Here is a 9753-nt window from a genome sequence, read left to right on the forward strand (position 1 = left end):
AAAATTAAGTTAACGATAAAATTGCAAACTACTCCTATTCAAAATAGAACTCTTAAACACTCGTAGGATTGCCGGATTGAGATTTGTTATTCAATGTTCATGTGAAATTAGTACAGTATTAGAACTCTACGTCTACTACTATAATTTTAAATTAAAATTATATTATTTAATTGATTTCAAATCCCTAAATATTAGGCAAATTATTATATATATATACATAAATATGGATACAAATTAATAGCCTGTTTGGCCATGTTTTTTTTGTGCTAAAATACTTTTTTTGTGCCAAAAATACTTTTGTCTTTTACGTTTGAGAACAAATACTTTAAAAAAAATTGATTTTAAAATTTTGGTAAAAAAGACTATAACCTCGATAACTATAAATATCCAAGTATGCAACGAATGAGTATAAGAAATTGAATAAATACCCTCACATGTGATATATGGAAACAGACTTGAAATAGAATTATTACGGGAGATCACTTCGTCTAATATTTCCCCCCCTTTCATCCTTGGGTGATTTTACAACTACATTCCTAAATTCTATAAATATTTTAGAGTATAAAAGTCTTCAAGAATATTTTTGTCGTTCAACATTTAACCTAAAACATTCGTACTTTTATAATAATATAGATAGATAGATAGATAGATTAGTTCTTACTTATTCTTTGTAAACTGTTTCATTTTAAGTATTCTTGTTCATCATTATATCCAAACTCATTTATGCCATTTGAATTGATAATATAGTACTTTTGATTGGAATTATCATTGAAAATATGATAAATTATACCTTAATATTCTCACTAATTCAAAAAAAAAAAATTAGTTAAATAGGGTGCAACTTAGTTTGTTTATATTTAATATTGATGAGTGTTATTAGATCTTGAAAAATAAGGAATTAAAATTAAAATGTAAGTTTTTCTTCTTGGATATGGATTAGATTAAGGAGTTATAAAGTTATATTATGCTATTTAAATGAGAAAATAATTTATATAAGTTAAAATGTTATTTTATTTTGAATTTTTAAATATTAGGAGCTCCTGTTACAGAATTTTAACGTTATTATTTAAATGATTAAATTATATTTAATGTATAATATAATGTATGTGTTATCCATCATCAATGATTAAATAGTTTGTATTAAAAACTAAAAAATTTATAAATCACCTTAAGACTTCATGCACATGTGAAATATTAGAATGAACAATATTCATATGGTTCAAAAAGAAATCGAAAAAAGTGGATTTTGACATGTTTGATGATTCTTACGTGGTTAGTACTACAAAACTCAAATGAAGACTAAATTCATAACGTAATAAACACTTGGAAACATTTAAGGAAAATACCTACATAATTTAAATATGGAAAAAAAGTTGTATAAGTAAAATCAAACTCCATTTTAGATTCCTCAATATTAGGAATATTTATCTAGTTCAAATAAGGAAGAATTTAATAAATAAAATTTAGTTGATTAAGTCTTAAATATTAAAAAAATGAAGTAAATTACAATTACAAATTTGTCCAATGTGAAATCTATTTTTAAAGGGTAAAAAAAGCGAACGATATTTTGCTAAGAGACTTTGTGCTTTTAATATAGTATAGATTAGTGAATTTCTTAATACATATACAAGGTCCACGCAAAAGCTATTGGATTCCTTCAGAATTATAATCATTATAAGTTATTGGGTTCTAAATTAATAAGTTATACATATTAAATGAAATTCTTAAGACGAATACATGGTTTGAACAAAAGCTAGCTATTGGGTTCGGCCGAACCCACACCCCACACTCTGCCCCGCCCCTGTGCCGAAGTAACATCAGTCCTCTCAGTTTCTTAGCATGTTGAAGGCTTAAGATCGTTTTAATTACTTTAGAACAGCCAAAAATTCTACTGCAAGACATCAATGTTGCAAAATTAATGAACTAATCATTCTACAGATCAAGTAATATAACAAGCTGTACACAATTAAATAAATAGAGACATTGATATTAGCTACACATGAATCTTCTTGATTAACTGGTAAGCTACTTTAGTTACAGTTGTCAAACTAACAAACTGAAAGCTAATTCAGTTCTTGGTTATCTGCCAGACAACACAATACAACCAGGGGCGACAACGGATTCAGCCTAACCCAGTAGCTTTAGTCCAAACTCTATATTTGCCTTAAGAAATTTATTGAATAGGTACAAATTCTTAATTTAGAACCCAATAACACAAAAAGGTTAGAATCCCGAACACAATAACTTCAAATCCTAACTCCGCCTCTGAATACAACATCACTCTATTCTTTTCATACAATCTTCTCAAATTGGCCAATATTTTCTTTTTGAATATGAAATGGATTTTACATAAACATGACCAACTGATAATTTGAATGTGAGAAGATAAACTGAAGAATAGATTGAAAGTATGAGCAAAGATACCGTCTTACGCTTGAATCCTTTTAGATTCACACTTTTCAATTTATATGGTTACATCACCTGATGTGAGACACTTATACACACTATTCTATATTACATTTATAATGTATTCTATTCACACAATAAATAAGCCTCCATTTAGATTCCTCCAACATTCTTCGTGTCACTATGCAAGCCGAAGAAATTTACTTTGTTAGAAAAGTGAGTATTCAGGGGCAAATGACTGATTTTTTTTAATTAACTAGGATGGGTTCAGCAGTTTGGAAAATCTTAGTGCTTTGGAACATTTAAAGTAGTTGAGAGATATTGGTTTAATAAGCAAAATTCTTCACCTTCCTCTAGCATTCTTCAGTTCTCTATGCAATCTGAAAAAATTAACTTTGTCAAATACAAGATTTGTTTGGAGTAAGGCAAATAAACTGGGGTTTTTAACCAGCTTAAAGTATTATCGATTGAAAGGAAAGATCTAAGGTTGTAAATCTTCAATTTCAAAAACTTAAGTACCTTGTTCTTAAATCATGCGATGAACTTGCGGTTGTACCAATTAAGTTGGCTGATGTAGCTAGCCTTCAAAATACGACGTCGGAGAACGCAAACAAGGAGATCAAATTTACTATCCCACATAGGAAACAAGAGATGCATTGCAAAAAGCAACTCTAGAACAAAAATCAAAGACAAAAAAAAAGGGTCAAGCTCTAAAGAGTTCAACTTCATTCTCACTATATTGCGCCCCTCCCCGAAACAATTGATTGCAACGTCACACGGTGTAATTGAAAAAGGTCAGTCGATGTTCTAAATCTTCATTATCAAAGTGTATGTCTATATATTCATACTCAGCGGACAATTTATCCATTATCTGTAGAGATTAGAAAGTATTGCCGCCAAAAGGGTGGTAACACTTGAACTCGAGGGTTTGGGGAGAGGGGTCGCTGTAACAGTTGCCTTGGGATATTCCCACATCAGAGTTGGTGGAAAGGTAAATAGCCATAAATAATGGTCAGGGTCTCCACTTGGTAGGCGACTTTTGGGTTAAAGGCGCAAGAGGACAAAAATCATGACATTCAAAGCCTGGAGGTAGCTCAAAGGACCGTATCAAAGCAAAAATAGTTGTCATGTTGGACTTGGGCTAGGACAAATGCCAAAAGCCTTGAGATGACCTAAAGGGGTCCAGCCGAAGGGACAAAATGTGAAGCCCAAAAGCCTTAAGATGGCATAGAGGAATCGGGCCAATAGGGACAATACCCGCCACGTTGGACTTAGGCCATGACAATGACTAATAAGGAGCCCATTGTATATCACTGTAATGAAGCCTATACAATATGCTCTCGGTTTCATATCATAGGTATAGATGCAGCCTCTTTCTGTCATGGCCAAAGTCCAACATGACAGGTATTGTTCGCTTTGCCCGGACCTCTCTGGACCACCTCAAGGCTTTTGGGACTCATTGTTTTGTCACCTTGAATTTTTAACCCAAAAGGCGCCTACCAAATGGAAACTTGGACCACTACTTGTGGCCCGTAACACTTCAATCTGATTCCTATGTGGAATTAGCTTAAGGCAGCTGGCACAAAAGCCGCCCTTCGAGTTTAGGTATCAACCTCTCTTTGGTTGTGAAACTTTCTATTCTTTATGAATGATGGATACATGGTTTATCGATACACTTGGCGAAAACCATAACAAAGATAAATCATCTCAAAACAAAATGTATTCGAATGACCTTTTTCAATTTTGTTGTTGTGTCGTTGCATAAACTATTTTGGGGTGGGGTGGGGGTGGGGGGGAGCGAAATGTAGTGAGCATGAATTTGAAACTCTGTAGAGCCTAGCTCTTCTTTTTCGTATCTTCTATTTCCATTCTAGATTTGCTTTTTGCATGTGTTCTTCATGCATTTCTTGCTTTCCGTTAGATAGTTTTATCACCTTGTTTGTGTTCTCCGGTGCCATTTCTTAACCATCTCTTAAAGGTTACTGACATTAACCAGCTCAATTAGTACAACCTCAAGCATATCACATGATTTAGGACAAGGTATTTAAGTCTTTGAAATTGGAGATTTGCAACCTTCAAATATTTGAGGTTTGCTCTTTCAATCTGCAATATTTCTTTAGTTGGTTAAAACTTCCAATCTTTGAATATCAGGTCGCCCTATTGAATGATATTTTGCCAACTTTAGGACCTCAAGACATTCCAATTGCCCCACAGTCTAATCGCCTCACTCTAAGCAAACCTTGTATTTGATAAAGTTATTTTTTCTAGTTTGCATAAAGAACTGAAGAATGCTAGATGAAGGTGAAGAGCTTTGCTCAAGAAACCAATATCATTTAACAACTTCTAATGTTCCAAAAGCACTTAAGATTTTCAAAACTGCTAAACTCACACTAGTTAGTTCTAGACAAGTCAATCTTTTGTCCTTGAATACTCACTTTTCTAAGATTACAAGCCCTTGATAGCGCATTTCTTTTCGCAACTTCCTGGTGCAACTTAAGAAAGAGTTTGTAAGCAAAAAGGTTCACCCGTTTGGCTAGGAAGGGACAAATCAAACAAGTTAGATGATTTATTTTCATTTATTTAAATCTTGGAATATGAAATTATCTAGTATTTCTCCTCTTATGTATCTTGCAAATAAAAGATTTCGTTGTCAATAAGTCCTTCCCTTATTCTATTCAAGTCTCTCCCACGAAAGAAGAGAAAAAGATTCTTAACTTCTACACTTGTTCTAATGCGCAAATTTTGCTGGGACATTGGTGTGCATATGTCTCAGCTGTAACATGATCCCTACTTGTGACTTTATTAAATATAAGAGCTTGTAGATTCCAAAAGGGAAAAGACAAAAAAAAAAAGAACATGAACTCGTCTGGTATTTGCAGTTACACTATTATTCTTTGAGAGGGTCCTATAACCCCTCTGGACTATTTTGAAGTGGAATATATACCCTCTTGAGAAGTCACACCCAAAACTATACTAAGTGGTGATAATACACGCTCCCACATATTTATTTCATAATTATTTTTTAGTTTTTCTTCTTCTTTTCCTTTTAACCTTTTTTCTATTCGATTTTTTCTCTTTCATTCTTTTATTTTACCCTGCCACTACCGCCGACAATCAGAAGCCATGCTTATCTCTCTTTTTTCTTCTATTCCTTTCTTCTAGAGTCTAATCAACAACACCTTCTTGAGAAATACCAAAGAAAGTATTTTTCAAATGGAAAGAAGACGAGAAAAGAATTTATTTTTGTACATTAACGACTCTATTAGTGGAACAAAAGAAACTAAAAAGAGCAATTGATTAAGGGTGTGTTTGGTTTTTTATAGAAAATATTTTTCAACTTTGGTTAGCTTGAATGTTATAAAAATATTTTCTTGATGAACAAGAGGAAAATCTCCCCTCACCAACTCTATATCCCGGCACACCTCACTCTCAATAGCAAATCCCCCCTCACCACCACCACTAACCCACCCTCGGCCCCCTTTCCCTTGCCTTGTTCCACCCCTTCCTTCCGCCCCTGACCCACCAACTCCTGCCACCCCTCCCCCGCCCGTCTCGGACTTCGTGAACCGAAACACAAAGATCGGGGCCCCGGTGTCGAAGTAAGGGACCAAATGTCGGGACAGGGTCAAGTTTGGGGTCGGTCACCAGTGCCAGGTGTCGGGGTTGGTGTTCGGGTCTAGGATCGAGGGCAAAAAATGGGGTTGCGGTTGGGGACCATGGTAAGGGTTGAGGTTCGACGTCGGGGCCAGGTTGGGGTCATGATCCACTATCACGGTTCAGTTCGGGTTGCGGGTCTAGGAACAATGTCAAGGCCCGTGGCCGGGATTAAGGATCGAGGTTCGGGTTAGAGTCAGGGATAGGGGTGTGGATACAGAGTCAAAGTCAAGATCGTGGTCAAAATCGGGTGTTGGTGTTAGGGTCCAAGTTCGGGTCGAGTTCAGGTTTGGTTTCGGGTTTGGGTCGGGGTTCAATTCTGGGGTTGGGTTCGATGTATGAATTAAGGGTCAGGGTCGGGGTCAGATGTCGAGGTCTAAGGTGTGAGTCCAGCATTATAGTGCTTGCCTAAACTATATAATGCTCTTGGGACAATATTTTCTCCTTATTAACCAAACACTAGGAAATAAGTAAGAAAGCCACTTGTTTTCCGGGAAATATTTTCTAGCAAAACATTTTTCATGGAAAACATATTCCATCATACCAAACACACCCCAAGAAAAATAGCATTTTGGTTTGATTTTGTGGGGCAAGAGAGAAGATGAAATGAGAGCAAAAAGAATCATTGGAGTTAGCCTTCCAGTTATACATCGGCTTAAATTGTTCATTGTTGTTAGCTGGATTTTTGAGACTCGAAAGAAAGTTGAAGGAAAAACAAGAAGAGGAAGGAACCGGAGCGAAGGCCTGATGGCGGAAGAAATTTTTCTAGCTGGGTTGTTCCTTTAGCTAGTTGGGTTATATTTCGAATTTATGTTGCTAGTTGGGTTATATTTCGATTATAGGTAAGTGGGGATGTGTGGGGTAATATATATATATATATATATATATATATATATATATATATATATATATATATATATATATATATAGCTTCTCACTCTCTCGTGAAGAATATATTTCACTCTCTGCCACATCAACATTTAAGGGGTAAATAATTCCACTTTAAAATAGTCCAAGGGGGTCATAGGACACCGTAAAGAATAAGTGTGTAATTGCAAATAGGAGATAAGTTCAAGAGGGTTTATATACCTTTTCCAATTTCAAAACTTAGCAAAGAACTTTGAAGAGCGTTGTCCAAACGCCATATTCTTCAAACGAAATATCCCACTAAAATCCTTTGGAAAATAAGTTTGAGGGATTCAATGTTCAAACGCCATATTCTTGGAACCAAGATTACAAAATGCAAATAAAACTAACAATAGGATAGGAAACGACAAATTATAAGAAAAATGTCACAACCCGCATTTTGGGGTTGTGACTTCATTCGAAACCGGTGAGAAAAGGCTCTTTTGATTCTCTGACGTAGACCTGTTTACTCAGGAAACTTGGGCTTTTTAATTTTAAGCATATATAAGGGGGGTATAGGTGTTGAAAGCTCAACCCGCCTCCCCCATACGTGCTGCCACCAAGCCGTATCAAATGAGCGACCTTGAGGGAGAACCTCAAGGGCCTGCCTGGACGACTCAAAGGAGTGTCCTAAGTATCCATACGAGTTAGGGAACTCTATGGACGGCGCAACGCCTTCGGGCTAGCGTTGGGCACCAAACGGGTGCTGGAGGTTGATATGTGGGACGGGTATGCCCCGCGGGCTGCCGAAATGTTGGACAAAGACCTCTGTGCTGATTGGATACTTGATGCACCTATCTTAGGGGAATCATGTGTCGACTTGTAAGCATGACTTGGGTTCATCCATGCGAGCAAGGGTCCGTTGGCCTAAACGTGCAGTTGTGGGGTGACACCGCACTATTCGGGATGGAAGTGTGCCGCGAGGGCTATGTATGGGCATGCCACTAAAGACGCACAAGACAATGGCCAAGGACTAAAGGTTGCCTTACTCGGGCGAGACGCAAGCCGGGTATGGATGTACGAGGCGAGTGCCAAGCTTGAGGATTGGTTGTGCACGCGAGAGCGATGCTCAGTTCTAGGCAAAGGACAAGACATGTCCTTAGCCAACCCCCAGAGCGCGTATGGATTATGATCCTAAGACGAGAATCGTCACAACATGTCGAGGCCTAGAGCTTAGACATCATACGGGCGGCACAGTTGGGGCGAGCCTCATGGGCGAGCTCCATCAACAGGCACAGGATCGTGCTTGGAAAACCTGGGAAAAGTAAAGGCTGGCCTGCAGTGAGGGAAACTGCATGCGCCGCACGGGCTATTCGGTGCCGCTGACGAGCGTAAGAAAGTCGGCCCGTGACACGTGGTATTAGAGCTGATTAAGGCCATACTATGCCATGAAACAATGTCAAGGCAAGAGTTGAGATGGCGAGTGCATTTTGAATGTCAGTGCGGAGATCATGTCAAAGCAAAGATTGATGTTCATATGCCACCAGAGATCGAGAACCCGATACTGTTGGACTTCTATTGAATGGGGTGATATGCCGATGAGTCGGAAGGTCAAGAATAGTCCATGTTTGCCAGGTCGAGCAACCATATTGCAAAGAGTGGGAGCCGTGGACTATAAACTTTGGGCATGATCGCAGCGGAGATCTTGCCAAGGATGCGTACAACGCATCATTTGAGTGTCTTTCCTGCGGGATAGACCTGTTAGCTGCCTGAGGGCATTGCCAAGGTGAGGAGACGGATTCGAAGGAAATAGCGAAGCTCCAGAATTGGGCATATTTCCAAGTTGGAAGATGTCATCATTCTGGAAAGGAGTACGCCGAATGATCGGGGACCGTTGAGAGTCCAAGTGCGATGCACAACCGGACCGGGAAGTCGTGCCAGTAGGACCAAGAGAGTACCTGACTATAGGGCGAGTACAGACGTACTACCGGGAACATTGGGTACTTGCTGAGAAAGTGACAGTTAGAAAACAAAGAGCTCTGTTCGGGAATGCGTCGATGCTATGAATTTGAGAATGTAGTACTCACCAAAAGTACGTCCCAAGAGCTGGCCGAAGGCCAAGTGGGACGTGTGCGCTAAGAAGTATCCTCCACATTGAGTGTGGGAGGATCCGCCTATGCAAGAGGCATTAGGGCAAAATTGTGAGTCCGGAAGCAAACACATCCTCAAAGGTAATGAGGGCAAGGAAAAGGCTACGAGAGCGATTGTGCTACGGGAGCTATGCCAGAAGGCGTGAAAAGGCTACGGGAGCCACGCGAAAAAGCACGTTAATGCGCTTACCATTGGAGGAAGAGCTTCAGACAGACATGAAGGCCGTGGGGGTCATGGTGTGGTCGATAGTGTGGGTCAACCACAAAGTGAGACACCAGAGGGTGCAAGTGCGGAGGCACTTTCCAAGTGAACACCGAAAGGAGGTGAAGTGCAGAGGCACGCTTGGAAGATACTTGGGGGAGAAGTGCATGGGGCACGACTCCTTTTGAGCAGCCGCAAAGTACATACCTGAGGGGGCAGACTCCGGGATGTCGCATGCCTTGATGTGTCATCGGGGACGATGACATAATGAGTGTGGGAGGATGTCACAATCCCGAACCAGTGAGAAAAGGCTCTTCTGATTCTCTGACGTAGGCTTGTCTACTCAGGAAACTTGGGCTTTTTAATTTTAAGCATTGTTAGTTTACATATATATATATATAGTGTAGTCTGGTCCCACATTGGAAGAACAGTAATATCTCTTTGTAGTGTATAACTATAAATAAGGACTTCTTGTATTGTATTTAAACATCTAAT

The 9753-nt window shown here is 38.6% G+C and overlaps 1 protein-coding gene and 1 long non-coding RNA gene across 4 annotated transcripts in view; one reads left to right on the plus strand and one right to left on the minus strand.

Moving 5' to 3' along the window:
* Window positions 1-1957: 1957 nt before the first annotated feature.
* The window catches only part of LOC104106969 (histone-lysine N-methyltransferase ATX2-like), a 69961-nt gene continuing 62165 nt past the window's right edge, over window positions 1958-9753 (minus strand). The window contains exons 26-27 of one of the 3 annotated variants that reach the window (XR_011411302.1): window positions 2926-2983; window positions 1958-2786 (exon numbers count right to left, since the gene is read on the minus strand). The gene's annotated coding sequence lies outside the window, so the exon portion shown is untranslated. Of the gene's footprint in view, window positions 2787-2925; window positions 2989-9753 lie in introns of all 3 variants that reach the window. The other 2 variants (XR_011411300.1, XR_011411301.1) reach the window with 2 other exon arrangements.
* LOC138899578 (uncharacterized) lies at window positions 2798-3037 on the plus strand. Its single transcript, XR_011411306.1, has 2 exons — window positions 2798-2928; window positions 2971-3037. It is a non-coding gene; the product is annotated as an uncharacterized lncRNA (long non-coding RNA).

Source organism: Nicotiana tomentosiformis, chromosome 9 (assembly GCF_000390325.3).
Source record: "Nicotiana tomentosiformis chromosome 9, ASM39032v3, whole genome shotgun sequence".
NCBI lineage: Eukaryota > Viridiplantae > Streptophyta > Magnoliopsida > Solanales > Solanaceae > Nicotiana > Nicotiana tomentosiformis.